The following is a 6,901-nucleotide window of genomic DNA, read 5'->3' on the forward strand; positions in this document are numbered from 1 at the left end:
TACATGCACACATGTGAATGCATACCCTAGCAGACAGAACAAGGCCAGAGGAGCAGGAGATATATGAAAGAGCGAAAGCAGCAGCAGTGTCAGGAGGATGTAGGAGGGAGGACTACTAGTCAGTACCTCAGTGAGCAAGATTAAAAGAAGAAAATTAAGTATTTTTAAAAGATGATTCAAATAATTATTTTTTTCAAATGCATTTCTCCACGATTAATTCACATTTAAGGCCATGCATATCATGCATGACAAAACATTGAAATTTATTTATATTTACATCCTGCCTAAGATTGGAAATTTCCATGTGCTCCATTTATTACTGAAACATAACATCAATCATTTCTCTATTGTTGCTTTTGAATGTAGGTAAAGTGATTCAGTAGTCAATATTATTTTGGTAGTAAATGACATATTAATTAAAACTATATTAAACCATTAAAGGAAATTTTACTGGTTTGTTAAACCAGGTAAGGAGGACAGGGCTTGGTGAGAGTTGATGTTAGAAATCTTTGCAGATTTGCTCTTGGAGTCCTTCAATTATAGGCATAAAGTAAAATAAAACTACCAGAGTAACCTGACATTCTGGTTAATAACACACTGCTTGGACATTGCTGATTACTTGTGTGTGTTTTTTTTAATATATTATATTGATTTTTCACAGAGAGGAAGGGAGAGGGATAGATAGCTAGAAACCTCAATGAGAGAGAATCATCGACCAGCTGCCTCCTGCACACCCACTACTTCTTTCTACTGGGGATGTGCCCGCAACCAAGGTATATGCCCTTGACTGGAATTGAACCCGGGACCCCTCAGTCCGCAGACCACCGACGCTCTATCCACTGAGCCAAACTAGTTTCGGCATGTATGACTTGTTTTGAGCATTCCATATTCACTACCACACAGGCACCTCTCCCCGCCATCCAAATTAAATTGAAATGGCATGTAGGTATAACCCATGGACACAGATAATAGTGTGGTGAAGTCCTGGGGAAGGGGCAGGAATGGGGAGGAGGTGTTCAATGGGGGCAAATAAGAGGATATCTGTAATACCTTCAACAATAAAGATAACTTTTAAAAATAATGAATATGTTAAATATGTGCACATGAAAACCGTTTCCTTTGAGATGTGTGTTAGCAGGAGTAAACTAGTGCAGCTGCCATCATATGCTTTATGAAATTATTTTAATCTCTTCAGAATTTTAGCTGTGCAGGGACAATTTGTTCCATTTGAATTTAATATAACACCATGTCTCTGATTAGTGTAGCTATTTTAAACTGCGGACTTCAATCCCTCCTACACACATACATACTTTTTAAAAACTTGCTCATATTTGAAAGATTACATCAATTAACTGGGAACAGATTGAAGTTGAACCATTCAAGTATTTACTTCTCAGAAACCAGAAAATAAAAATGCCTTTATCAAAACAGAGATTTCAAAGAGAGAGATGAAAGAAAAGTAGATGATCGTCAGATCAACTTGTGAGGGCAAATGCTGCCCAATTTCCTATGTGCTCTAGGAGCAGAGAAAGACAGGTCAGGCTCCTTCTGGGAGACAAACAAAGTCTGCTTTAAAAGAATAATTTGTGATGGGATACTTGAGGAGGGAGGGTGTTAGTGTTTGTGGAAGGCCGGAAGAGAAAGTCAAAGCATAGGTATGAAGACTGGAGGTAAGCCATTGCTTGTTACTAGAGATTAGAAATGCCGTGTGTGGCATTGACATCAGCCTAAAGCCACTAGTCATGGGCCATGTGGACAGGAATCTCTTCTGTGCTAAGGTAGATAATAATGTTTAATGCACTAACAGAGGTGTCTTTTATCCTTTAAAATAGTTGTCATTTTGGAATGTTCCAATGATATGGAAAAGAGAAGAAAATTAAACAATCGTGTACCCACCTAAATTGAACAAATGTTAATTAACCCTTTGGTTGTTTACCTCAGATTCTTATTGGAATGCAATATCAGAGACCCAGAGACTGTTTGTTGCTCCCAAATAACTCTTCTTGCCTTTTTCTGTAATATAAAACTCTTGATTTAGCTGCATACAGGCTTCCTACAGTAAAGGCTGTATGCCCAAGGCTCCTTCAAGGCTCAGTATAACTAAGTTGTAGGTAAAAGGATGTGAGGGGAAGAGGAACCCCCTCTCCCTGTCTCCTTTGTTTCACACTTCACAGCACCTTATCAATAGGAAAACAATGGCAGAGAAAGAACCTGAGTTCTTGACCCTCAAAGCCATAATGGCTGCTGTCAAGTTTTCATACTCAGGCTCTTATGTTAGAGAAAAATAAACTATCTTACTTAAGCCACTGTTACTTTGGGTTTATATTGCAGCAGGAATAAAGCAACTCTATATCCTAATTAATATAGCATTCCACTGTATAAATTATTCAGTCCTTACTATATACCAAGTACTTTTCTAGGCTTTAGGGATATGGTAATAAATAAATAAATAAATAAATAAATAAATAAATAAATAGATAAATTTAAAAAAATGCAGGCAGTGGTTTTCAAATAAAGTTTACTGTAAGGAAATACCTAGCAGGAAATGAATAAAAGAAAACACAAAACATCATAAGAAAAAAAATATTGTTCACTTTACCCTTCTAGGTTCTTGGCTGAGACCCTATTGTAATAAAAATAAAATGCATAAAAAGACACATTAACAAGAGAAAAACAAATTTAATTAAGTACTATATAAGCCCTACAAAAATACTCAAAGGAATCCAGGCCCTCAAGCTTATATATTCTGAGCTAAAGAGAATGGGGTAAGTATCTGTGGCTTTAAAGCTTAGGAATACAATTCATAGGAAGATAATGAAGAGCATGTTTGGTAAAAAAAAAAAAAAAAAAAAAAAAAAAAAAAAAAAAAAATTTGCTCTGTCATGAAGATAAGTCTCAGATGTAAAAGTGATGTCTGGTAATAGCTCTCTTTCTTGTACAGGTCCCTTTTTAGACAGTTAAGTGAGAGGTAAAAGGTTTTCCTGAGTCTGCTCAGTTTGATTGCCTTCAACTCAAAATAATCCTTATGCCAAAGTGGCATATTTGGGGGTGGCACAGTGTGCTCCCCTTTAAAATAAAACAGTGCATGCATCTTATTAAAAGGTAACATGAATTTAGAGCCTGACACATAGCAGAAATTTAAAATATTCATTTGAAAAATATATATACACATACTTGCATATTTACACGTTATTTATTGTGTATTGATATAGAAGGAGTTGAGAATTCCTATTAACCTAAATAAAAGCTAGGCTGGGATTGCAATGAACAGAAAAACACAGGGCTTGAAAATTTCTAGGTCCTCCCTTTTAGCCTGAATCAAGCAGGTGGCTTTATCTCCTTCATGTAGAACTTCCTTGAATGGCCTGATATTTGCCTGGCGGGTTGGCTTCTGTTCCTTTTGTGGGATGTAATATTGTTTCAGAATACTTTAGCCTAGATTTATCTCTTTCCCACCTCTAGGCATTTATGGATCTTTTGAGAAAGTCACAGCACCTCTAGTACCTAAAATTTAGACACTTTGGTATCTTCAAATACTCTAATCTGAACTTAATACCAGAACGATGTGAGTGCAAAATGGGAATAACGTACTTGGTGGTATTGGAAAACACAAGGCATGAGACAAATTATATTGCCTTGTGAGGGACAGAGAGTAGAACTCTGCTCACATTGTTCAGTATAGAGGAAGAGAATAAAATATACTCCAGATTACCTGGATGCTTCACAAAGCTCTCTCAAGTCTGTCATCTGCCTTTAAATGAGTAATACAATCTACCATACAAGATGAGTATTTGTATTGTCTCAGTTACTCCAGGACCCTAAAAAGTTGCACATGCGCGCTCATTTGTGCGTGTGTGTGTGCTAGCGCGTGCGTTATGCATATATGTCTTCGTGAACAAGACTCACAGCCCAAGGATAAGAAAATAGGGAACATAACGGACCTAGCAGTAGGGCCCACTACCAGTCCAATAACAGGAGCTTAAATGCAACTGAGGTATAGGTAGATCGAGAGCCATATCAATAGACAAATTTCATATATAAATTCATCACACAAAATCAATGTAACATATTTCAGAAATTCAATGTCTCAATTCTTTACAAGCAATGAAGAGAATGTTTTAGACCTTAAATTTATAATCACATTAATATCTATAAGTATGAAATACTTAATTTCACAGTTAAATATTCAGCTGCCATTTAGGTCTGAAGAAAGTTTTTATAAAAGCTTAGATATATATAAAAAAATCTGCAGTAAGGTTTCTCCTTTTTCTTTTTCTTTTGTTACTACAGTTTTCAAATAAATCTATTTTCAAATAAGAAGTCTTTTAAAACACAAAGACTCAACTGTACTGTTTTATGAGGAATCCTGATCAAGGATTCTATTTTTGGCAATGAAACCATCAGGAAGGATCAAGGACATATGTGATTACAATTACTTTATATTGCTTAAAGGGATTCAAGTGATTAGACTATCTTTTTGACGAAAAGAAAATGTCATGACATCTGGCTAAACAAAGAAATAAGTGGCAAATAATAAAATGTTGCTTCTAGAGAGTACAAATACTGCAAACTGAAATTCCACAAGTAATGCTTTCTTTGGAGGGTTTTGTATTCTAAAGGGGTCAGTAACCAGGAAGAGTGACCTGGGCATTCACCCCAGAATGAGGTCTCTGTTCTTAGAACCACCTCTACCCAGCTGAGTAATCTGAGATGAATTACCCAACTTTTCTGAACATCAGTTTTTCCATTTGAAAAATAGGGATGATAATATTATCACATCCAACCATTGTTTTTGGGTCAACTGAAAGAATGACTACAAAATGTTCTATAAATCTTAAAGTTCCACATCATTGGAACTTGCTAGTATTAACAACTCCGTTCACTAAATAAAATTTGAATAAAGAAAGGCTGATAATATAATAATAGTTATACATTTCTAGATCTTCTTACTCTTCTCCTGACTCTAAATTCTCTAAGCAGGTGTTTTCCCCTCTCCCTCATGACAAGGACAAAAAAAAAATGGAAATGATGAGAGAATATGAGGAATAGGAGAAGAGAAATAGAAATTTGTAGATAATTGGCTATTCTGAGGGGGAGGGGACAAAATAAATGGAAGTGAAACAATAATCAACAGTATAATAGAAGAAAATTTTCCTGAGCTATAAAGAGTCTTCTGATCAAAAAAGGTCCATTGTGTTTCACTTAAAGTTAATAAAAATAGGACAACGTCTAGATTTATCCTGGAAATATTTTTTAATTAAAAGGACAAAAAGAATATCCTACATACAGCTCAGCAGAAAAAGCAGGTAACTTGCAAAGGAACAAAATCTAGTCTGGTCTCAGACTTTTGCTCTGCAATCTTGGGCACCAGAAGAAAGTGAAGCAATGTCTACAGAATTCTGATGGAAAAGGGTTGTTACCTCAGCTTTCTTTACCAAGCCAAGATAACATTCATGGATAAAAGTTACATCCCACCATGTAGAAGTAACAGCCATGAAATTTCATACTCTGAATAACAGAACTGGCAAAAATAATGTTAAAAATGCAAGATGCTCTAATGGTCTACCTGAAATAATACATAATAAAATAAAATAAAAATCAATTTTTAAAGTTTTCTTAGTTTTGTAAGGGTACCAGAAAATAATCACTTAGAAAATAAAATGGAAAGATAACTAATTAGAAAATTACATTCAAAATAGAAATAAAAAATCCCTGAAGTATCTAGAAATACCTCCAAGGATATTAAATGTTATATCAATTCTGTAAAATTAGTTAATAGTTTTAAAACAGTTCAAATCAAAACATAGGAAAAACTGAATTAAAATTATATTATAATATTCATCTGAAAAAATACATAGCTGATACCTGTAATAGTTAAGAACATGTTAAATGATATTGCATGAAATTTTACTCAACCAAATATTAAAATAAACTATAAGTCACAGGCATCAATTGAGTTTGGTACTGGAGCAAGAAACAACAGATAGATTACTTGAACAGACAAAATTTCCCTGAAATAGACTTTATTATAAAAACAAACTCAGCACAATAAAATTCAATTACTACAAACTAAAGGAAAAATATCGCTTCAAAGTGTCAGGGAAAGAAGATAACCACTTGGAAACCACTTAAGTAAATGCTCATCCTAAATAAAATGCCAAAGTAAATTTCAGATATATTAAATAGCTAAGTAAAAATGCAGAAGACATGAAAACTCTGAATAAAATATAAATGAATATTTAACCTACCAAAATGACTAATAATATGAATATTTAAGATTGGCAAAGCCTAATATCAATCAAGGAGATCTAAAAGGCAGAACACTTTTGCATTTGTTCTCTACCACCATTATTTCCTCGAGGCAAAATAATTGACACTAGCCACAAATGTACAAATTGACTTACCTGCTCATTTTATTTGCAGAGAATTGTGTTTAATTCAATTTGCCATTTATCAAATATAGCTAATAGGTATCTCCTTTTACATATTAATTTAGGTTATATGGTATTTTTAAGATATAATGACAATTGATTGGTGGTAGTTTAGACGAGATCGGGCGCGTTCAGGGTGGTATGGCCGTAGACTGATTGGTGGTAGTTTAAATCCTGGTATTTTAAAGGATTAAACAAAGTTGGTAGGGCAGGATAGAAATGGGATTCTATTTTTCTGCCATTTTGCCATTATAATGGGAGTAGAGAGACTAAACTGAATAAGATACTATAGTATTTCAGTTTTAAACAACAACAACAAACTCTTTGTGAAAGTTTCCCTCTCTTAAATATGGCTTAGCCATGGCATAACAGGTGTCATAGATAAATAAAACCACCTAAAAATCTTCTGATCAAATGATTTCTATGTCCCATTTGTCCTAGAATTCCCAAAAGATAGTTGAAACATTCAG

The sequence above is a fragment of the Pipistrellus hanaki genome, assembly GCF_964339955.1.
Source record: "Pipistrellus hanaki genome assembly, chromosome: X".
In the NCBI taxonomy this organism is placed as follows: Eukaryota; Metazoa; Chordata; class Mammalia; order Chiroptera; family Vespertilionidae; genus Pipistrellus; species Pipistrellus hanaki.